A 23695-nucleotide genomic window follows, 5' to 3' on the forward strand; every position below is an offset into this window, starting at 1 on the left:
AAACTGGGTTATTCTATGATTTTGGTTTTCCTAGGTACAGTTTTCCAAATTGGTCTCACTTGGATTGGCACATTTGAATTGCACTCACTTCCAGTCTGCACAGGTTCCAAACTGAGTACTACAACATGTGAACATGCAGTAGGTCACCAAATTGTAAGCTTAGCTTAATGGCTAGAAGATTTTAAAATAGCAATAAAACTATTCTAGAGAAATTGTGGCTTTATGAAACAATGACCTTAGTAACACTCAATAGTAAATTTGACCATAAGTTTCTAAAATACTGACTGGTGTAGGACTAAGAAATGAATTAAAGTTTCTATGTTTAGCTCCTATCAAGCTTCATGGGAAAATATAACATCACACATGATTGAGACAGTGGTCCTGACAACACAGTCAGAGACAAGCTGGGGAAACTCTTTTTCTTTGTGAAAAAGGTTTTATTTTTGTTTTTTTTTGTGTGAAAACAGGTGAAAATTTCATTGCAAGTTATATCTGTATTTAGAAATACAAAAACAACCAAAGAACACCATCTTCACTCACTCTTACTTTGGACATACCAAGCGTTCTTCCATATTAAACACGAGTGAGAGGAACCTCTTGTGTGTGCATGTCTGTATACATCTCATCGCAGAAATACTTGAAAACACTGCTGAAATTGAACATTTGAGGAAGAAATGTGTCCCCACTGAAGCCAATGGCCTAATACCAACGACCTCTCAACACAGCCATCCTTACCTGTAATTATGTCTTGAGGCTGAAACCTCTAACTTCATGGAACTAACTGGAAAAGCTTTATTTGCTGGCAGTGGAACCAGTCTCTCCCCTCCTACTTTATTATGGATGGTTCCTCCCATGAAGAGCAAGGGAAATTGTAAAAGGCAGGAATAGAAATCAAATTTTACATTGGTACATGGGAAATCTGGCTGGAAAAACTATTCAGGCATTCTGAGATGAAAATCTGAAGATAAAACTTGGACTGAGATTACTGGAAATATAAAGTTTGAATGATTCAGAAGTGAGAAATGTTGACAATTTTAACTATTTCACATAATAAATTTCTTTATTTATAAGTAAACAGTAAAGTTACAGTACAGAAATATATGCTTTTACAAGTTTATTCTTTAAAATATATTATTTCCAGTCAATTTTTTCCATATTATCTTAAACATTGTATTTCCATAGGAGCCACAAAAATTAAAAAAGAGAAAATAAACATATATAGAGATGTACATACTTCTAAAATAAACATACGTTTAATTAAATTGTTATTTTGCAATGAAATCAGTTTTCTGCTTCAGAAGCTTTCCTGAAAAATATATTTGTGTGGATGAATCATTTTAAGATTCAACAGTCAGTGGAAGTTGACAGAGTCTTTTCATATGAAATATGACACAACCTTATGAGCATCAAAATTATATGGCAGGAACTGTTCTGTTGAGTACTACATTCACTTTCCCAGGATCAGATCAATACATTTTCTGTCAAGGAAAAAGAATCTGCTAAAACAACAGGAATTTTTTTGGCCAGAAAATGTTATTTTTTATACAGCTTACAGTATAATTCTACAGCAATGCACATAGACTTTTTAACATGTCCCCTGACTGAAGTAAACTGAGGAAGTACTAAACAGAGTTTCTGCACATATTCACAGCATCAGACCCTTCTTGCAAAAGCTTGTGGACACGCTTAACCTGAGCTTGCACCTCACAGAGATGTATTTATTTCAATATTAGGTCTCTGCCTGCAGAGTGTTAAATCTTTTCAAAATCAACCATGCAGGGACTTTGGTTCTGATCATACAGGCAACTGCATAAGCTCATCCCTGTAACATCCCATCTAAAACATGTGAAAGGGTTGTCTCCACAAACAGCTCTCAAGGTCCAGCCAAACTCTGGAAACATTCTGCCTATCCATAGCTTTTCAGGTGTGCTATAATTAAAGACTGTCTTATTCAATCCCAATGGATCTAGCCACAGTTGCAGAATTGTTTTTAAAGAATTTTTATGTGTCAGCTGCAGCTCTTTTTGCATAACTCATGTGGAAGCTTCTGAGCAGCTTTCAAAGAATGTCAAGACCTCCTTCTGTTTGATATGATACAAAAAGATAAAAGAAAGGAATTGATATTGATATTTCTTTTTTTTTTTTTTTTTTCAGAAATTAGAATTATCATTTGAAGGACCACTTGTTATTTGCTCTCTTCTGTTTGATAGACCCTCACTCCCATTCTCTGGCAGTCAATATCCCACTGTATCAGTAAAAGTAACTAGTGTCCTGTGTTGGATTTAGCATAATTGCATTGTATTGATGGTTGCAATGATTGTAACAGGGTGAGGAAATAAAATAGTTGTTGAATTAGGTCTTGGGTTGAAGAATGTGTTTGTACTGTATAAACTAGATTATTTGAGGCAGTCATCCCTGTATGCTTAATTTAAATCCAGTAGATAGGAAATTTAAATATGGTAGGCAGGAAGTTAGCATTTTCTAGGTTCTCTGTTCTTCTAAATCTTCATACAGGAAAGCTTAATGGAACTGTGACACCACTCACTTCAGGCATGTACATGACTCTGACAAAAGACACTCTCATCAGATTCTGGATGTAGACAGTAAGGGAGCTGAGCAACCACCAAAAGAAATCCACAGTGGGTGCAGGTCCAAGGGGAGCCTGTAGGTTCTCTTCACCACTTACAGTGAGAGCTGAAGGATATCTAGCCTAAAGTGGATCACCACCTAATTTTATTTGTTCTAGGCCTTATAATCTATTGCTTACGTATCCAAAGGACCCGATCACTTAACAAAAAGAGCTGCAATGCAACTTAATCTCCCCATTCACAAACCCTTTAGTTATGAATCTGTACACAGGCCCAGTTAGTCATTCACAGATTCTCCTTAAAAAACTGGGCCCAAAGTTCTACATTTTTATGTGAATTACAGTACATAACTGGATAACAATGCCTTTGTTTGTCCTTCACCTCTTTTAACAGGTACTCAGGGAAAGCCACGCAGTGAGGACTGAGAGAATCTCGTGAAGCAGCCCCAGAAGATGGCAACAGCTGCAGCACCAGGCATCTCAAGGGGGAGTTGCACATGAAGTCAAGGTCTGAGCTTCCAATGCCCACGTCCACTCTGGTGGTGCTTGCTTGGACATTGAGGCTCTGGGAGGGTGCCTCGCCTGCTTTCTGACGAGCTGTCATCAACTTACCACTTTCTGTGAAATAAACCCAGGATGAGTATCTGCTGCTGGCCATGTCTGCAGACTAGCTCCTTGCCCCAGAGTAAATTTCTCTGACAGGAAGGACCAGTTGTAGGGACTGAAGGCTGATTTTTTGGACTTCTGCCAATGCCTGAATTTTCTTCAGTTTCTTAGCTACCATGCAAACTTCCTGAAAGCTGGGGAAAGGTACATTCCCTTCTCTTCTCAGAGGTCATAGGGGTCCATACCTTCAGTTATGTCACAGTCATCTAAAAAACCATTCTAGTGTTTGGGGGATGCAGGCCATGGTGTGAGAGTCTCCATCCTCCACTGTCTCACACTCTTTCTCCTTGCAAGAAAGAGAGAAGCAAAGAAACCAATCCCTGGGCTTTGCCTCCTCTGGGGACATCAGGAAAGCCACAGCTCACCTCGGGCATCCTTGCACAAGCTGAGCCATCAGTCTGCAGTACTGTTTCATATCATCCCACACACAAATGAGAGGTGGGTCTGGTAGGGACAACTGTCCACACCTTGAGGATTTAAGTGGTTCTGTTCTTGTTCCTGGAGTGCCAGAAACAGTGAATGCTTGTGTTCAATTTTAATTCAAGTTCTCTTCAAGGATTTCTTTTTGCAGAACTGTGAGGCTTCAAATTTTCATTGTCTCCAGCCAAGAGAGAATGTAAAATGGCCTCAACAGGTGCAACAAAGAAGCACTTCAGAGTCCTCTCATAACTCAACAGACACAAAGTAAATGTATTCAATAAATATTTTATTTTGACACATAGTACATATTTGTACTTTATGAAAATACTATGACTAAAGGGATGCTTACAAAGATATTGACCAAAAAAAAAAAAGAAAAGCATAAAATTATAATTTTCCTAAACAGAAGTATTTTTGTACTTAGAAGAATTTTTAGGCTTATCATTGAGTACCATTTATGTGTTTTGTACTGCTGAGAATGCAGCCAGCCCAAGTGATTTGGAGATGAAGACCTACTGACTGTCAGTAGTTATTAGGTGCTTTTGATGGTGTTACCTGTCTTGTGCAGTCCACAGGGCACCCTATCTAAACCCTTGAGGTCACTGGGAGACTTTCTGCTTACTTCAAGGGTGCTGTGCTGGGTCTGCAAAGTGCTGTAAGCTCTCTGTAAGGAGACAGGAACCTTTCTAGAACAACAGATTGCTTTGGACTACAAGAGGTCATTTACTGAGGACAATATTAAGTATTTTTAAGTAGGTGACACTCATTGCTAAAATGCAAATAGCTGAGGGAATGGTACTAGGGTAGTGGTGCTTTCCAGTGAATTAAGAAGAAAAACCTACAAAACCAACACACCACTTTGCTTCACACCACTTCAAACTGCTGCAGTCTTCATTCACACCTTATCCATGGAAACCTCAAGATTTGTGGCACACCTTCAGCATCCCAACAAGATTAGCAAGGAAAAAATGTTACTCACCTTGCTCTCTTCTGTCTATTCAGATTTAAAAGAATGAGGGATGCCTTTTGTTATGAAACCCAACCTTGTGGGGATTCCAAGCTGGAGAGCACGAGTGCCTGAAAATATCAGAAAACTGGCTTAGCAAGAGAAATAGGGAGTGAGCCATTCTGTTGATTTTGGAAGGAGTTGCAAAAGTTCCCCTGACTTCAGCTGGGCATCAGCCAGGCCCAGTGGGCATAAAAATCCACTCTGCAAATCTTCTGTCTTTCATACACAATACTGACAGGGTTCCTACAGACAAAATTTAATTTACTGTGGTACTCTGACACAACGAAAAATTGTTTCTTTGTGGTAGACTTTACCTGTGTGTAAAAAGTCAGCACAAACATACATCCTTATGTACTAGGATAGTACATACGCCTTGTTTGATTCCTCTGCATAATTGAATTCCACCCTTGGAGAATAAGCTAGGAAGTCTGCTTCTTGATGGTTAATTTTCTGTTACAACACATGATGGATGACTGTTTTTAAAATATTTGTGAAGGCATGTATGTCTTATACTAAAGAAAGGTGTTATTTTGTTAGCATTGGGAATGAAACCTTAGATTTAGCCAGAGATAAGAAATAATCCTTTAATACTTCCATAAAATCTGTGGCTGAAACAAAGACACAGCAGCATCCTATGCCTTCATCAGTCCCCAGCTCTAAAACTGTTTCCTAACAGCTTTTTACAGAGCCCAATACAGAGGACAAAGATCAACAGGATGCTATTATCAAGCACCATGTGCTGTGAAAGGCTAAATGGTGAAACAGTCTGTGCTAGCATCCTTGTTTGTATTATCTCTGAATCCATGGATAGTGAGAAAATGAGGGCTTCTAAAAGAACACCTAAAGAAATTGGCTGTTGTCTTTTTATAATGCTAAAATACTACATCATACATAAAGGAGTACAAAAGTGGTCTAGGACAGTCACTATACTGAAACTTTTGAATACTGTAGGATATTATTCCCCTCTTTTTTTTTTTTCACACATACACACATGCCTGTTCATCATAAAATTTATTAACAAGCAATACACAAAATTTCTCAAAGCACACTGAAGTTTTGAAAAAGAAAGAAATTAGTTCCATTGTCAACATATGTGTTTGGTTACTGCCACAAGGAAAGCAGGCTACCCCTATAGATGTCTTTGCAGGGATAATAATCTTACAAAACCACACTCTGGGCTTTCTTCAGTGTCATTGTAAAAGCTCTGAATAAAGCTGGAGAACAAGAGGTCACAGCAATATTTTAAATGAGAGGTTGTATTCCAACAAAAACAACAAGATTATACCAGCTAGGCCTTTTTTGGGGAAGGTGATGAACAGTAACAGAGAAGGTAACAACCATGCAATTTTCTAGCCAAAATCTAATACTACCCTTACAGAAAATGCATCACTATTCATGGTAACAGGAAAATGCCTAAAAAGTTTCTGGGCCTGTTCATTAAACCATCACAGCTGATTATATAAAAACTACTTTTGAAGAAGGATTCTCTATCTGTTACTGGCCCTAAATCATAAAGGAGTATAAATGTGAACAAACTCATTTTTCCTTAATTGAAAGCACGGCAAAGGCTGTGGTCAGCATAAAGAGAGATTCTGACATAAGAAAAGCAGTAAAATAAATAAGTGGGAACAACAATGGACAATTTCCACCCAAGCATGAGCATGGTAAAAAAACAATGCAGAGAAAAGATCAGAAAGTGAAGGTGATGAAAATAATAAAACAGAGTGTGCCCCAAATTCTTGCTTGAATGTGTCTTGGAGGACAAGGGGCATTCCAGCCTTTCCTACTGTGATGGAACAACTCAGCAGAAAACACAACAAATCAACAGTCAGCAAGACTTTTTCCCTTGGAGGGCAATGCTTATGATCAGAAATCAAACCAAGTTAATACAGAGGCAACACTTGCAAAAGAACTACAAAACAACCCTAGCATAGAACTACTTACTTCAATAACAGGGTTTTGACATATGGTGGCCCTTGCCCTCTCATTTTCCTAAAAGCTACTTTCTTACAGGACTACAGACAGCCTTGGCCTAACCTGAATGTTAGGAGAGGTCTTATTCTCCAGCCATTCTGCTGGCAAGGGCCATGCAAGCCCAAGCCCCCCCCAGGTATGTGCAGTACCCAGGTGCTGAACCACGTGGAGGCACTGACACTCAAAGCAGCTCAGGGAGCACCCACGGAACGAGGCTCTCCCACCGGGCACCGATTTGAGGCCACTGCTGCCAGTTCGTCTGGATTGGTGATATTCCATTCAAGAATTCATTATAGTAAAACATCTCAAATTATTAAACTAGCAGATAGCTGAAGTTATTCTTGTCTTAGCTCCCAGTAAGCTTTTTCCAACCATAACTGATGTCCAGTAGTTTCAGTCCACATTTCTGTTTGTGTACACCATATCTTAATGGTGTCTTTGTTTTCCCTGCCCCATTTCAGAAACATGATAGAACATTCTGGAAATAGGTATGCCAATAAAATGTTTGAATCCTCAGGGACATATTTGGTTTTAATCCATTGGGTTTTTTTCCTATTTTGAAAGGCACAAAATTACAAAAAACGGTTTTATTTTGGTCATGTTCAGCCCTGTGTGCATGGGATGACCCCGACAAACATGCTGGAAGAATGTATGTTTTGTGTAACTGAATTTACCCCTGGCAATAATCTGTATTCAGGCCTTCATGCTTAGCCCATTTCCATGTATTTAGCTCTTTCTGCTAGTTAACTTGTGTGTACAATGGAGTTCAGTCCAGTATTCACTCTGTAAGTATATCAACAGGCAGGTGGAACTGTGAGGACCTTTTCTGTGCTGGTGGGCACTTACTTATGTCATTGTACCTGCTGAGAAAGTGCTTGCCAACACATATTACAGCTCCACAATCCAGCCTCACGTAATCAGGTTCTGCCTGTATGAGGTTAGAGGCCTCTACAATGAAGCATTTCCATTCCCTGAAAAACAGCTGCATGTGGAATCAAGCAAGCAGATATTTTTACCCATACAATTTTCCTCTTGCCAGACAGCTGCTTGGGTTTTATTTGCTTTTTGTTTGTTTGCACATTTGTTTGTTTGTTTGTTTGTTTTTATGAGAATGTCCATAGGGAAATGTCATTTACACTTAATGTCTTTATTTACTTATTTTGATAGCAAATTCAAACAATTCAACGAAGATAAACATTCTGCTTGGCACATGTTGCATAAGAAATAAGAAAAATTTCTAATGAAATGTATTCATTTGAAATTGTAAGGTGCAGGGGTTCCTGTCAAGTATGATGTAAAATACAAGGAGGATTTTTCCTTAAGGAACTAACACTTCCCACAGCAGTTAACACTCTGTGTGGTAAGGAAAGGAAACAGAAGAGGGTGCATGGTCACAGCTTCTGCTCCGCTCGTCTACACATGCCTGTTACACCTGCATGTGAGGATACAAAGATGCTGAGATCTAAATTATACCAATGCCAGCAGAAGGGCAGAGTTCGAGGACTGCCCTGCATTGATTTACATGAATGTGGTCCTTTCCAAGAACTTTTTCAGTGTTTAGTACAGCAGCCTTCTTAGAATGGGTTCACACAGCATTGCTACTTTGTCTTTGAGTTTCTGGGGGCAGCCAGGAAAAGTTTCACCTTTGTGGACAATTCAGCATCTTATTTCAGGCTTATTCATGAAATAGTGAAAGCAAAGAGAGCACTGCATACAAGCACTCAGAAGCACAATGAGAAAAATGATAATAAACTTAAAGCTATATAAGCAAAAGTTACACAAACTAAATCCCTCAATTCTTTCCATTAACAAAAATGTGGTGAGTAACACTGGCTGAATGAGAAATCTCAGACCAGGTCTTCTGTTTAGCTGTTGCCATCTGTATTGCAAAATAAGAGATCCTGGCAAGTATTTACAAACTCATGATAGCAGAAGATTCTGCAGTAGCGAATGAGCTCCATCATGGTCAGGATTTTGCTCTCCAGCTGTACAGTTTTGAAGCAAGAATTGTGTTGCAGCTCAAAGCTCTATCTTCACAACAAGGATGAAGAAGTGACAGACCTTTGAGGCCAAAGTCACTTGTTTCTGGGCAGGTCTTTTTGGAAGAACCAAGATCATGCAGAGGCTTAAGCTCATATGCATGAACAGTTCCCTCAAAGTTAACAGAAGATATATAAATCCCCCTTTACCTGGGACCTAGGTTTTAAAGTAAGGAGCTCTAGGACTTTTAAAAATAAGGTTTTAATATGTGCAGAAAAAGTGGAAGCAACAGTCACCTGAAAATTTAAGAATGAAGGGGAAAAATTATTAATCTAAGCACTGCTGAGCATGCAAGACTTGAGTTCTTCTCAGTAGGACTTCAACAGAGGCACAGATTTAAGGTTTCTTTATGAACACCCAGTTCATCACAGACCATAAATCTCACCATAGATCTCTGCATGCCTTTCACTAGGCAAATTTTCAGATTTTCAGTTTGAAAAAAATGCAGACATGGCAACAAAAACCACTGACTTTTCAAAGTGCTGGAAGTTAAAAAAAAAAAAAAAGAAGACAACAGATCACTCGTGATAACCTGGACTGATTATTTTTCAAATTTTTTGTTGAAAATTGACATTGAAGGCCATGAAAATGCTCTGTTTCTGGTTGGAGCATTTTTAAGGACTTTTTTGTTTTAAATATGAAACATAAAAATGCCTAAATTTGAAAACATTTGAAAATTTTAACTTTTGCATGCAGATATAGGCACTTTTACCTCCCCTTCCCTTCACAGACATAAATATAACCCCTCCAAACCAGTAACTTGTGAAACTCATAATTTGAAAAGAAATGGCCTAGTACTATCAAACTGTTTGTTTGCAGATGGAGTTAAAACTTAAAATATGGATCAGCTCCACTTACATTTACAAAATTATAAGGAGACACAGCATTACAATCAGTGAAGGATTTAACTTAGTGATACACAGATTTCAATACAAGCAAGCATTTAGGCTAGAGCTGCAGGCAATCAGAACAGGGGAAATGCACACCCACCACCAGTGTTGGAGGGCTAAACCAAGTAGGGCTGACAGAATGACAGTGTGGAATTTGCCTGCTTTCTAGAGTAAAGTATCTTCCTTGCTGCAGCACCTGGCACTGGGGAAAGCCACAAGAACCTGCTGATGTCAGGAAAAAGCCCCATTAAGAAGGCACACAGGAAGGCACACCATATACTTCCAAAAGAGCTAGTTCTTACAGGCTGGTCTGCCAACAATTCTCATGTTGGAACAGGGAGGAGCAGGAGAAAGTGCCCTTCTAAGGTTTCACCTTCTTCTCAGTTTGAACCTAGTGGGACAGAAACAATGTTCTGATTTAATTTCCTCTCACGAGGCCTCTCACCTGGATGCACTGAAGCAGGGCACAGCCTTGATCCTGTAAGAATATTTATAGTAGGTGTCACTAGTCCGATACATGAATTTTTATTCCTTCCTTTTTTTTTCTCTAGAAGGCCTCAAGATCCATCCAGTTTTGCTCCCCACCCAACATCTTTCTTTAAAGGTGAAAATTTTAATTCCAAAAGCAATGCTTCTAAAAGGAAACACCAGATGCGATTCCCTGTCTTTGCATTCCACTGGATTGGGCGCTTTTTTCTCTTTGACAGGAGCTGAGCCAGGACTTCTTCACAGTGTCCACTGTCTTCACTGTGTCACATAGCCACCGCCTGAAGGAATAAAATTCTTATCTCTGCCTCTTTCCTCTCTCTTGCAGACATGAACAAGATCCATAATGCTACACCTGCAGTGCTCTGTATTTCCCTAGATATAAAAAGAGTCAAATACCTTGTCTTTGAGTAGTACAATGACTAATGCATGCTCTTGTTACTCAGGGTCAAATGGTCACTTGCTTTGTTTACTTTATGAATGGTAGCAACACTGTGTGGCCAAAAAAGCATGCTGTGGTCTCAGAATGAACATAACTCCAGGCGTGGCAGTGGGGCAGTGAGACATGCATCTGGGAAGCTCACCAGGCTGCAAGGATTCATGCTTGGACCCAGTGGGTGCTGCTCATTCACTTGAGTCACTGCAGGCACTTGGCACTTGTCAAGCACAGACTCAACAACACGCTCTTCAGCTAAGCAGTGGTGCTACCAGGCTGAGAACTTTTTGCTCCTTGATTGTCCTCGTTCTTCTAGATAGAAGTAAATACATATCTGGGAGGTAGCGTTGAGGTCTCTGGTGGTGCTCTGGAGGTTGAAGAAAGATACTAGAACAGAGCTGTAGTTTCTTTAAAACACCATGAACATTTTTAGAAAAGGAATAATAAGCAAAAAATAAATATTTGAATAATACCAGAAGCAGAAATATGTAAAAGAGACCCTTGGGTGGAAGAGGAAAAAACCTACTTGATGGCACTAAACTGTAATAAGGGGCAAACAATCTAAAACTGAAATATGAGTTCCAATTACATTTTATGCTCAAAGCAGTTAAATATTATTGCAGTTTACATGAGGATTAAAGCAGAATTGTAGAAATTGGAAGTGTGGTATTGTGGGAAAGCTGCTATGCCTTGGCCAAACTTTTAACAGGGAAGGAATCCCAAGTTACTGGGTGTGAATGACAGACCCACTGCTTTGGTATGTCATTGGCAATGGAAACTGACTTGCTTGCACTAGACTAACTCAAAAGGCTACACAACATCAGGCAGGCAGGTCTGACCTGATTTACATATTTTGGGTACTGCAGTATACTTGTATAAAGACAAGAAAAATCTACTGAGTTTAGCAATTAGCAGACAAGTGCTTCACTATTCTCGACATTGTACACTTCATGTACACTAAAATGGTTAGCTAATATATATTACCTTAACATATATATGTCTTCCAGGGTCAGATGGAGGTTTTTACAGAGATGATAGACTCAAATGGATGCGGATGTTCTGGCTAGCCTATTATTCATTCCTTCTGAAACAGGAAAAAAAGGTAAATAGGTCCTCAAGTTGTAGTTATATTTTTCTAATAAAGGGAGGCACTATGAAAGAAATCTCAGAGCAGCAGAGAAAGAAATGGATGGAACAATGCACTGGAATTTAGAAGCTCAGACTTGATTTTTGACTTTGCTGCTTCCAAAGTGAGACTCCTGGCAGGTCATTCACCTGTCTGTTCCCCGTCCTACTCTTGTGTCTAATTTGTCAAATGAAAGTGGTAGCAGCTTAGGCCAGAGTTTGTTTGTAGGATCTAATGCTCTTAATGTCTGGTTCTGTTAAAGGGTTGCAGTTACTAATGCTCCTCCAGTAAAAAGAGGCATTAAAAAAAACCCAAACAAACCACTTGGTAGGAGACAGTAGGAATTAGATAACTAGATGCACTAGTATAGAAAAACACTCAGAAGCAGCATCTCAAAATTATGAAGTACCCTGATTATTTTAATGTTGTGAAAGAACAGACTTAACAGAGGTAAGGAATAGGAACAAAGAAATATAGTCAGAGTATAACTGTCCTCCTACAGAGAAACCAACAGAACAAGTTGGCCCTTTCTTTGACTTCAACAAACTTCTGTTGAGTTCTCAAGAAACTGAAAGTGGAGCTGAGGTGGGAACAATAGACTTCCTAGAAGTGTGCTTCTTGAAGAATGGCTGTCCTGCACTGATCCTGTGGCTCTGTTCCTACTCTGCAGTGAATATTCTGCAGCTTTAGTTCAGCTAAAATGCCTCCTCCCTTCACTGCTTGCACATAAATTGCTATTAATGTTACCATGTTATACAAGTGCATTGGGGAGGAAAATAGGCCCACTAATGCATTGTCCTGCTCCAGTGTTTTTTAACCTGGAGGATGCCATGCTATTCCATGGACTGTGGGTGGGCACAGGCCACAAGAAAAAAGCAACAGAGGTGGGACATGCTCCATGAGGCTGCATATGCCTCACCCTTTCTTCGCCATGCTTCTGCCCGGGCTGTGTGCAAAGCTGAATGCAGATAAAGCATATGCTCCCAGAGTTGCCTTATGGCCTCCCTTCCCTTCCCTGCTCACATGACAACCGTCACTTGTAGTCAGCCATGGCAGCAGCTCAGAGGGATCCAGGGCCTGCAGGCTCAGGCTGCAGCTGGCTAGCCCAAGCTTCCTTTTTATTATGGGAATAAATGCACACTGACCATGGAACACACGTCTACCTAAACCTGGAAGAGCTACCAGGTCAGTTCCACAGCAGCAGGTAGATTCTGCCCTGGGCAGGAGAAGAAGAGAAGATGGTAATTAGGGATCCAACTCGGTCCCCTCCCCAACACTACTGAGCTCCATGGCAGGCCACAAAGGAGGGGAGTTAAAAAAAAATATATATAGTATAAATTAATATTATTTACATCAATGCTACTATTTTTCCTGTTATCCTTAAATAAGAACAAAGTGAATGGAAATATTTTTTCTCTCTTGACAGACCACAGACATGTCTTTCATGTTGTGCCATGGGTTAATTAGGAGGGGACATGCAGTTGACAGGGAGATACTCTGCCGCCAGTTGAGTGCAAAGCAGGCAAGCCCAGATGAACTCACACAAATTCCATGGACATGCAACTTGGAAGCCCCAAATCCCACTGTGCAGGCAACAGAGCAAATGCTTTATCTGAGCTGAACTGCACCGACTTTAGTGCAGGCTGGCTGTGCACTGCAGCCCACGTGAGCCTGCCACAAGGTAGGGTCAGGGCATCGCTCTCAAAAACTAATACTAGTTACACACAAGTGACAGAAAAGTCCCATCCGATGACACAAGTTTTTGCAGAAAAATCTAGAAATGCAACTTGTGTGGATGGAGTTCTAAAATACTAATCAGCAAGCAACTAAAAAAATTTCAGCACTTGCTGTCTTGCTGTCCCTTGAAAAATTCCTCAGAGACACTTGCTAACACCTCAAAACTCTTGATAACAGTGGCTGATGAAAGCCAGAAATATCTCCAAGTGGGCAAAAAAAGAGATTAATTTGCTTGAAATCATATGCAAAAAAATAGAGACCCAGAAATATTTACTATCCTCTCCCTCTCTCCTCTTCATGACTTCAGTGCTGGCAAAAGATCCTGTATTGACAACCCAAGAAAATACAGTTCTCTCTTTCACTATGGACAGAATAAATCAAAGGCAGTGGAAATGCAAACATTCTGTTTTCTGAACATACTAGCATACCTCAGCTTACTCATCTCTCTTAGGAGGTGAAAAAATCCTTGTGCTTCTACGGACCTAATAGGTGGCCTGCCTTGCAACTAACTCACGAGCCATTTGTAACTGTATGAAGCAGACACAAAACACAATTGTTCTACTTAGGAGCATTGTACATCCATTTTGTACAGCTGTAAAAAACTACATTACATGCAAGGTGTTCTTGTCTTGGCCTCTTTTCTGAAAGGGACAGCAAAGGTATCAAGTGTAATAGAGAGATCTGTTAACAACAAAATAAAACAACCTTTAAAATGAGGTTCATGTATACTGTTAAGTGCCTACATCACTTATATTGCTCAGTAATTACCTGCTTTGACAGGATTTTAGCAATGAAGAGGTATGAGAGGCTCCATGGTGTGGTGTTATTAATATGGGTAAAAATCCAGGACACTAATAGTACTAATACTGACATGTAAGAAACTACACCATGGAAGTTTTAACTGTCTGGATTAGGCCTCTTACTCTTGCCAGCAACTGTTTATGCATACTGAAAAGATGCTGCTTACCCACTACTGCAAAGCACTGCACAATCTGGAAATGATAGGAGGAAGCGCTGCCTAAAAATTAGGCCAACCTTTATATATGTGACTAATGAAATGTGTGTGCCTTCACTTGCCAGTGTCCCAGCCTCTGACACCTGACATGCACCTGACTTCCAGTGGATAGATGGTCAGCTCTGCCTTCTTAGCAATGAAAATGAAATACTGAAGTAGAATGCATTCATTACAAGAATATGTTTATGCTGTTATTTTTATATTATTCAGGCACTGACAAACACACCCCTGCTTACAACAAACAAGAGGGTGGGGCATTTACAATACTTTTGTCACATCTTAAGAAAAAATGTGCAGGCTAATTTAAAATGCTTTCTCAGAAACATGGATACAATTTAGTTTTCTAATATGAGCTTATACTTTACTGCACTGCATTATTCAGACATAAGAAATATTATTTCATGGTTATTTAACATAATTCTGCCATACTGAGAAAAGGGGTTGGGGAATGACAGAAGAGTAGACAAGCCATGGAAAGATGCTGAAATTAACCATATTACATTGGAAAAAAGCTCAGGACTGAGAACATATGGAATAAACTCTGCAACATCCTTGGATGTATGAAGTCAAAATGAAACACAAACATTGCTCTCCTATTGGAAAAAAAAAAGACTACATCTCCGTTGTTATTATAACTATTATTTCTTAATTTATTATTAAATAAACTATTATTTCTTAATTTATTATTAAATAAAATTAACTATTATTTTCTTATTAGAACTATTTTTTTTAATATCACAATTACTGACTGGAAGTCAGCATCCTGCCTAGAGACAGAGCCACACCAAAAAATTAGTTCTTCCTAACTCCAAGAATAAATGCCATGTGTCCTCTGCGTAAAAACCACGAGGGTCTCATGTTGCATATATTCAAGCCCTCGCGAACTTTAATACACAGGGTCAGTGTACGCAGTATGCTTCCACACTGTTTCATTTCTGTAGTGGTAGGGAGCTTCTCCCATAAAGTTGGACTACACTTCCAACACCCATCAGCACAATCGCCATGCAGCCACACAAAAGCTGCTGGCCTCACACTGTCGCTTTGTGCATATCAGCCCGTCAGGCACAGAAATTCTCAAATGAATTTCACATCCATGTGTTAGGTCCGCGAGTGCAGGGCAGAGGACAGGGCAGGACACGGAGCATGGCGCGGACCCCAGCGTTATACTCGGCTAGCTCTGCCAACAGAGCGATCTCTATGGGAAGCCGATGTGAAGCCGGCCGTGCTGTCGATGCTGGCCCGGTGAGGGCCTCTCCGCCACGCCTGGGCGAGGATTCCTACGGCAGGGGGCACCGCCTGGAGCTCCGCCGTATCCCCGCGCGGCGCCGCCGCCTGAATCCCCTCGCCGGGTCAGGGGGCAGCGCCGGCCCGGCCCGTCCGCCCGCGGGCCGCGGGGGTGCCTGCCCGTGTTTACTGCCCCAGCAGGGGCTGCGCGGATGCGCTGCTGCCTCCCGCAACTTCTGCCTCGCCGTGCCGTGGCCCCTGAATGAAACTCGCCCAACTCGGCCGAGTAAGTTATCGGGAGGTTGCTCGGGGTGCGCCGGGCCGGGCCGAGCCCGCACCCCGCTACCCCGCGGCACTGCCCAGGGCAGACGTAGTTTACTCTCGCGGCGCTGCCCGAGCGGCCAATGGACAGTGGCTGCCGGCGCTGTGGCCGCCACGGCTCCGCGCTGCCCCGGGCGGCCCCCGCTCCCTACCCCGCTCCGGCACCGCCGCCGGGGGCTCCGCGAACCCTGCGAGGGGCAGCGCGGCGATCTTTGTGTGAGTGTGTGCGGGGAGTGTGTGCGCCGGCGGCTCCCTCGCGGGCCGCGGGTGTAACGGCAGCGCTGAGTGGCCGGCGGGCCCGTCGCTCAGCGCACCGGCCAATGGCGGGGCGCCTTATATCGCGGAGAGTGTTGTGGCGCTGCCCGGGTTGCATGGCTCTGTGTGGAGCCGCGTTCCGCGGGCGCCGAGGCGGAGGGGCTGCGCTGCGAGCCGCGTCCGGCCCAGCGGCGCGGTGCGCACCCCGCCGAGGTGAGTGCCCCCGCCCGCAGACCCGCACCGGGCGGGCGGGCGGAGATGGGCAGCGGCAGGGAGGGAGAGATAGGGAGAGGGGTGCCCTCGCCCCACGCTTTACGCTCCGCGCCCCAGTGGCGGAGCAGCCCCCCGCACCCCTCCTGCGGCGCTGGCGGAGGGCAGGGAGGCGCGGAGCTTCCCCTGCCCGGCGCGGCGGCTGCCGCGGCTCCCAGTCACTTTTCCTCCCTCTTGCCAGCCCTGCCTTCGTTTTGAAAGTTTGGGCAGCGGAGGACGGGTGGGTTGGTGCCGCCAGCCCTCCGCCCGGCCGGCAGGGTAGGGGTGACCGGGGGTATGTGACGGGGAGGGGGCCAAGTGGATCGCGGTACAGCGCAGGGCATTTAAAACACCAGCGAGCTGAGCCCGAGAGGCGGCGGGGGTAGGCCAGCCAGTGCCAGGCTGCGTTTGAAACCAGGCACCTCTCGCAGCCACAGAGAGAGGCAAGAGCAGCGGCGGAGAGAGGAAGGGGAAGGAGGGCGAGGAGGAGGAGGGATGGCCACCGGCCGCCGCTCGGTGCGTTTCTCCGGGGGGACTTGACAGGGAAATCGCGGCAGACAGAAACGAAACTTCATCCCGAGGGGCGGCGAGGCGCGGGGGAGAGTGCGCGGATCGGTATCGGCTGCCGCCGGCCTGGGGGGCTCCGCGCCGCCGGGAGAAAGGGCGGGGGGGATATAAAACCGGAGAGGGGGAAGCAGCCGATCCAGCGGCCGCACGGGGAGCGGGAGGAAAAACCCCGGCGCCGACCCCGACAACAACAGCGGCGGCCGGGCTCGGCCGGAGAGTTGGGCTGTGCGTTTTCCGGTAGTCATCGGCGATGCACCCGGGGCGGCGGCGGCCCCGGTGGGCAGCGGGGGGGCGGGCGGGCGGCCCTGCCGGAGTTTCGCGTGGATGCGGGATTATGTTGTGTCAATAAGTTTAAGGTGGAGAGGGAGGAAGGGAGGGAGGGAGGAAGGCGGGCGGGGGCCGGGGGGAGGTGGCGGCAGGCCTCGGCCGCGCGAAGTCCTATTTCTGAAGGTAAGTTGTGACATTGGGTGGTCGCGATGACAGAAAACTTGGCGAGGGGCGCCTTGGGGAGGGGGCGGCTGCCTCGGGGGGGTCTCTCTCGGCCGCCGGGAGCCGGATGGGTGCTCGGCTGTTATTTGCTGCTGCGAGATCGGGTCGCTGGTAAATTACAGAAAGCAGCCCTCCTCCTCCTCCTCCCCCCGCTCCCCGCCAGGCGCTTCGCTCTTCCTCCTCTCGGGTTTATTTGCAATGTATGAAACTTGCATGGATGTGAGGACAGCCGATCCAGTGTGGGTTTGCGAGGAGGAGGAGGAGGACGGGGAAGGAAGGGTTGGAGGCAGGGGAGAAGGAGGCAGTCGCGTTAATCCCGGGCGCCGCACGGCAGCAGGTTTGCGTTAGGAATATCGGTGGCAGCCCGCTGCCGCCGCTGAATGAGGAAGGTAAAACGAAGCGATGCGAGAGCCGCCGAGGCGACATGCACGGCGGCGGGGCGAGAGGCACCGGCAGGCGGCTGCCCGCCCCCTCCCTCCCTGCCTGCTGCCTCCTCCCTCCCTCCCCGCCGGGGCGGGGAAGGACCGTGCCCGGGTCTCCCCCGCTCGCCGCCAGCCGAGCCGGGGGGCCGCGGGGCTTTAACCGTGTGCGGGGCGGATTCGCCACTTTTTCCGGGGGAGGCCCGCGGTTAAAAGTTTTCTGCGGAGGTGAGTGTGTGCGGGGAGGCCGGGGCGCCGCCAGGCCGGCGGTGGTCACTCGGGCCTGGGGCGCCGAAACCATTGCCCGTCCTGCTGGTGACACGTCCAAGTCCCGCAACCCGGCGGGGCGGCGGAGGGGCCCGGCTCGGCCGCCGGGGCAGGGACGGGGTGCCCGTCTCCATGTGGGCTCTCCCGGCGGCGGCACCTCCTCCCCGGTGGCAGCGGCGGCGGCAGCAGCGGGATCATCGCCCGGGCCCGCGGGGAGGAGGAGGGGAGCAGCAGGGAGGTGTTTGCTGCCAGCCTGCCTCGCCGGAGCCCGCCGGGGAGGGCAGCTGGGAGGGCCGGGGAGCCCCCCGCGCCGCCGCCCCTTCCCTGCGCGCCCGCCCGCCCCCAAAGGTGTTGTGCAGACTTTTCCCCCGGGAGGGTGAGATTTATGCGCTGCATTATTGCTCCTCTCCTCCCCCCTCAAAGCAAGATGGACTCTCTCGTCTCTCTCTCTCACTCACTCTCTCCCTCTCTCTCGTTCTCTCCCCCTCTCCCTGTGTCTTGTCAGCCTTCAAGATCGACATTTTGTAACTAGGATGCAAACTTGATGGTGACCGGGGGCGGGGGGCGAGGAGGGGAGACGGGAAAACCCTGGGTCACGGCGGTCTTTCTCCATATTTAATACCTTTTCTTTCCACCCCACCCCGGAGCCCGGATTCCGGTGGCCCTACACTTTGCACGGGCGAGGGTGGGCGGAGGGCGGGCGGCGGCTGCGAGCGCCGCTCCCCCCGCGGCGGCCGGGGGTCGCTCCCCGCGGGCTGCGGTGGCGGAGGGGCGGCGGGGCGGCCGCAGCGCTCCGGGCGGCTCGGCCGGGCTCTGCCGGGGGGCAGCGGGCATTACCTGAAACTGTGCTCCAGCCTTGCAGCCTTCGTCCGTCGCTCTGTCTGTCTGTGTCTTTCCCCTGGTCGTTCTCGTACCTGCGGTCTGGCGGCTGATTCTTCTTGTTAATTTTTGCGTTGTTTGGCTTGTCCACGCGCGGGGATTGATCGCTCACTTGTGTAAGTTCCCGGGGGTTTTTGTTATGTATGCCTCCTTGCAGATGGTGGTCAACTTTCTGTCTTTTATTTTGGTAGTACATGCGAGTATTACTGTGTGTGCGTGTAAATAATTACGTGATGCATCTCTGTGTGTATGTGTGTGAGTCTGTGCGCGCTCATAAACATGCATCCATGTGAGAGAGAGAGACAGAGGAAGAACAACCCACCCTGCTGATGCACACTCAGATGATTTGCTCCATTTGCCCACTCCTAATGCCCTCTAAAGACACGGTGCATCTTTTGTTTGCTCCTTGCGGTTTCCTGCGACTGTCATCTTGTTTTAAGGACAGCTTAGCTGGGATGGGGTTGAGGAGGAAGCAAGTTTCAACTTTAGGGATCTCTCCTCTTGTTGGTGATGTGGTAAGTTGCAATATTGTAAAATCATGGTGTGCTGATGATGTGCCTTTATTTGATACTTTATAGGTCACTATCACATGACAAAGACTTTGAGACAGCTTCATCTTCGTCGGTCTGTAATTTCCATTTGCCTTTCTGGGTAAGTATGTGAACTGTACACATGAAAAAAGAACTTGGTTGTTGTTGATAAGACAGAGGTCCTCGTGCTGCCACTTCATATGAGGAAGATGCTTGTTCTGGATTTAGCACCTCAGAAAACATGTCTTCTCCAGGTGCTAATAGCTACTGCTAGAATACAAAGTTTGTACGTAGGCGTTCCTCCAGGTAACCTGGAAATTAAAAGGTTGTGCATATTCAGAGCTCTCTTTGCTTATTTTTTTTTTAGTGGTGGTTTTTTCCCTTAAACTTTGTAAAGACAACCAGCTGATTGACTTAGGGCAAAAGTTTTAGACCAAAGTAACATTAGAATATGCGAAGTGCGACACACAGGTGAAAAATGTAATGAGTCCTTTTAAAATTCAGTGATAGAAAAGTTTGAGAATGTAAACTGAATAGGTAATTAGAAAATGTGAAGGTCAAGAATCAATGACAAGTTTAGCAGAACTGTAATGCTGATGCAACAGGAGTGTGTTCAGTTTTAACACGTAAACTGAGAGCTAATTGGAGTTCCATCCATGCTCATTCTGTGTTACTGTTTCTGCTCTTGGCATTGATGAATGCAGAGACCAGTCAATTTGAAATATGTATCTTACTTACTTAATTTGCTAGTATTCCTACATTTTCAGGTACACATCAATTTTTTTTAATCTGCATGCTGAGAAAAGTTATGATAACTTTTGAAGGGTTTGACACCTTTTAAGCTGAAGTGGAAGTGGTTGTTTAAAGAAGAAAGGTTCTAAATTTTTGGAGTCACATTTAAAAATGACATAAAATGAGTGGCATTTGGAACACTTCTCATACAATTGCCCATGCTGTCACTGACCTGCATTTGGCCCAAAATGGGAAGTGGGAGGTAGCATATCGCCTTGGTACTATTCTGCACATAATTAAAAGCAAGACAGGACATGTATTTGGGGTAAGCTTAGCACTCATAAATGCAAATGATTAATAACATACTCCTGACCTTTTGCAGGCAGCGTATAGCAGACATAGGATAAGTGATGGTCCCAAACATGCTGACTTGAAGGGGGCTGTTTGGAGCAGCTGTTCTGGTATGATATTATAACCACAAAGCTAGCGTTGAGGCTGGGGTAACCACTGTGGGCAGTTGGTTCGAAGGTAGAATTCTGCTGTTCTCCAGTTCCTGCAGATTTACACTCAAATTTCAGGTTTTTGGATTTTGTATGTGATGTGGTTAGTATGTGCAGGTCTCAGAGTGTAAACACCAAATTCAATTACTGAATTTTTTTGTGACAGACTAGTTGCATAGGAGAATATTGCTTTTGGTTTTATAGCATTACTGACAAGGATTGTGTTCTGTGAAGAGTAATTTTTGCAACAGTTTTTTCTAAGTAAAAATGCATGTGGAAATTGAAAACTGGCAGATAGGCTTCAAAATGTTGATCAGGGCTGAATACAAATGTTCTGATTTCTGAACTTAATTTTCTGTGTTTTCAGTTAAGAGTCACATGAGAGTACTGTAAGTGCTAAGGACATTTTCTTTATTTCGAGTAATAGTAAAGGATACTGAACAAGAATAGCTCAGAGACCTTGACTCGGGTCTTGAGTCATTATCTGGTTTTAGTTTTGTTATGAAGTCTTTTGGATGCATGGAATGTTGATCTGGCAGTGAAGTGGTGATCATAATCTTCCCACACTTGGAAAGAAGTGGACCTTGGTTTTGTGCATCGTGCTAAATGTATGTCTCACCTGATGTTGAACTGGCTTGAACAGAGAAAAGGGTAAGGTATCATTTTTACCAAAAAAGCATAATAGGCGCTTTAGAGGAAGACAAGAAATACCTTTCCTTGTAGCTTAAAAAAACGGCAATGAAAATAATGCTCCTAGTTAAGGTGAGAATAGAGATGTTGTTAAGTTAGTCCATGACTGGAAATCTCTGTTTGCTTTGGGGAGCTTTTATTTTGGTAAAAGGGAAGATTTCTTTTGTTACACAGTTCTCACTAAAGTAACTGTTCATGGCTGGATTTTAGTCATTTGGTCCTGACATGCTGGAGTTCTGGTTTGCTTGGCGAGTGCCAATGCAGGGCTGGTGTGTCACAAGATAGAAAGTGATGAGCTGCTTTGCAGGGGGCCTTGCGGATGTTTCAAAAATTGACCCAAGCTCTCAAAAGTTTGTTGCACACTACTGTCCCTCTTGGCACAGCAAGCTGCTAAACCATGTCAAGCAGGCATGTAATTTAGCAGAAATATAGCTGGTTTGTGTGGAGGTAAGCTCAGAGTATTTAAGATGCTTGCCCTTGACCCTTTGGACTTTTTTGGGGGCTGCTTGCTGTAAGCTCATTGCCTGCAAAACTTCCATTGGCTTCTGCAGGAGGTTTATTTAGGAAAGGAGTGTAGGAGTGATGGTGAGAGGAATTTGTCCATGTTTATTTTTCCCTTCAAGGAAGAAAACCTTTCTCTTTCGGAGCTGTTGTGTGAATAATTAAAGATATTAAATGTCAGTTTTCCACATAAAATATCAGAGGTAATCGTGCCATTATTTTATAACTGTTTTTCCTGTTCATCCGGAACGCTCTTAATACACTTTGTTCGTAAATTAGTGGTTCTGTAATTGGCAATCCTGTAAGCATGTGAATATCTTGAAGGAGATGACAAGTCTTGTTAAATTCACTGGTATGATTGCTTGCATTCAGAGCTTAAGGTTCTTCCAGGTTGCTGCCACTCATGGTCCAGGGGCTGAGGATGTGCAGTGTCTCTGGAGCGCATGAACATGGCATTAGGCAGGGCAGTCCTCTAGCACAGAGCTGGGGAAAGAGTGGTGTGTAGAGAGGAGAACTTGACTGGGTGAGCTGGGCTGAGGTGCTCTTCCACCACATGTGGTGGTGGAAAAGGTGCAGGTAAGGTTGGTGAGACCTGTGGCGTGCAAGGCTCTGCTGTGATGTGAAGTTTGTAAGTACACCTGCAGTGGAATTTGGATGCCTGGGAGGTGAGACACTGCTTCTCTTTCAACAGTACATGGCTTGTGTAGTGCTCAGATCCCCCTCTTTATCCGAAGGCGGTTCCTCGCTGGAGGAAGGTACTATAAATTAAAATAGGAGCTGAAGTGAAACTCGCATTTTATTTTTTGAGTGTGTTGCAGGCTGTCTCTGTGAGCTCTGGCAAGTGATGTAGTCAAAACCAGAAGCTGCTTTCCAAATTTTGGACCCAAGTTGGACTTTCTGTGCCCTGTTGTGATGATGGCCTGCTGTGGCCACCAGTGGAATTGGCAGCACAGCTTTGGCCTGCTGATGGCTTCCGAGGCCTTTACTTTTAGAAGTGTAGCCTTCTGTCCCTTGGTCACCTCTAAATGGAGAGTGACAGTACTTCCCTGTATCATTAAATCATATGGCGCCTCTATATTGGGACAGTTTTCATGAGTGATTTAAGTTTTTCAGAGCACTTTAGATACCGTTGTAGCTTACTTTAAACTTAATAATTTATGTTTTCATTATTATTTAGGGGTCTATAAAGCTGGATTGAACTTATTATCATATGTATTTCAAAATATTCTTGAGAAGAAATAGGTTATTTCTAACCTATTTCTTCTAACTTATATAATGTTATTTCTTTTCCTTGTACCATCCCTTTCTTGGGGTTTTATTGCCAGAAGCCTTTTTGTTCAGTTTCATGTCAGAAGCTTATTAGGACTTACTTCCTTTTTATTATTTTGTTTTTGTTTTTTTTTTTTTTAAGATCAGTAATGATACAGTGTTTCTGTCTGAGAGTAATGGGGTGAGTGTGGTCCTGGTGGACATGGGAATTTCACAAAAGGCTCCTACAGTTTTGGGTAGTTTTGGAAATGGTAGTATCTGAACCAGCCTAAGGATTACTCTGAATTTAAAAATGGCTTGATGGGCTGCTGTTTTGCATTGCCTGAAAAAGAAAAAAGCGCATATTATTTTCTCAATAATAGTGATATTATTAATAATTGATGGTTGTAGGCCTTGCCTTATTTATGTACTTCTGTC

The 23695-nt window shown here is 44.4% G+C and overlaps 1 protein-coding gene across 12 annotated transcripts in view; it reads left to right on the forward strand.

Annotated features, from left to right (window-relative positions):
- The first annotated feature begins 16332 nt into the window (after positions 1-16332).
- The window catches only part of BBX (BBX high mobility group box domain containing), a 140647-nt gene continuing 133284 nt past the window's right edge, over positions 16333-23695 (forward strand). For 4 of the 12 annotated variants that reach the window (XR_009417941.1, XM_059466956.1, XM_059466961.1 and 1 more), the window contains exons 1-2: positions 16333-16399; positions 19635-19707. The gene's annotated coding sequence lies outside the window, so the exon portion shown is untranslated. Of the gene's footprint in view, positions 16400-16935; positions 16952-17211; positions 17228-17997; positions 18139-19634; positions 19708-20700; positions 20780-23695 lie in introns of those variants that run through there. The other 8 variants (XM_059466964.1, XM_059466967.1, XM_059466966.1 and 5 more) reach the window with 6 other exon arrangements.

This window comes from Ammospiza nelsoni, chromosome 2, assembly GCF_027579445.1.
Source record: "Ammospiza nelsoni isolate bAmmNel1 chromosome 2, bAmmNel1.pri, whole genome shotgun sequence".
NCBI lineage: Eukaryota > Metazoa > Chordata > Aves > Passeriformes > Passerellidae > Ammospiza > Ammospiza nelsoni.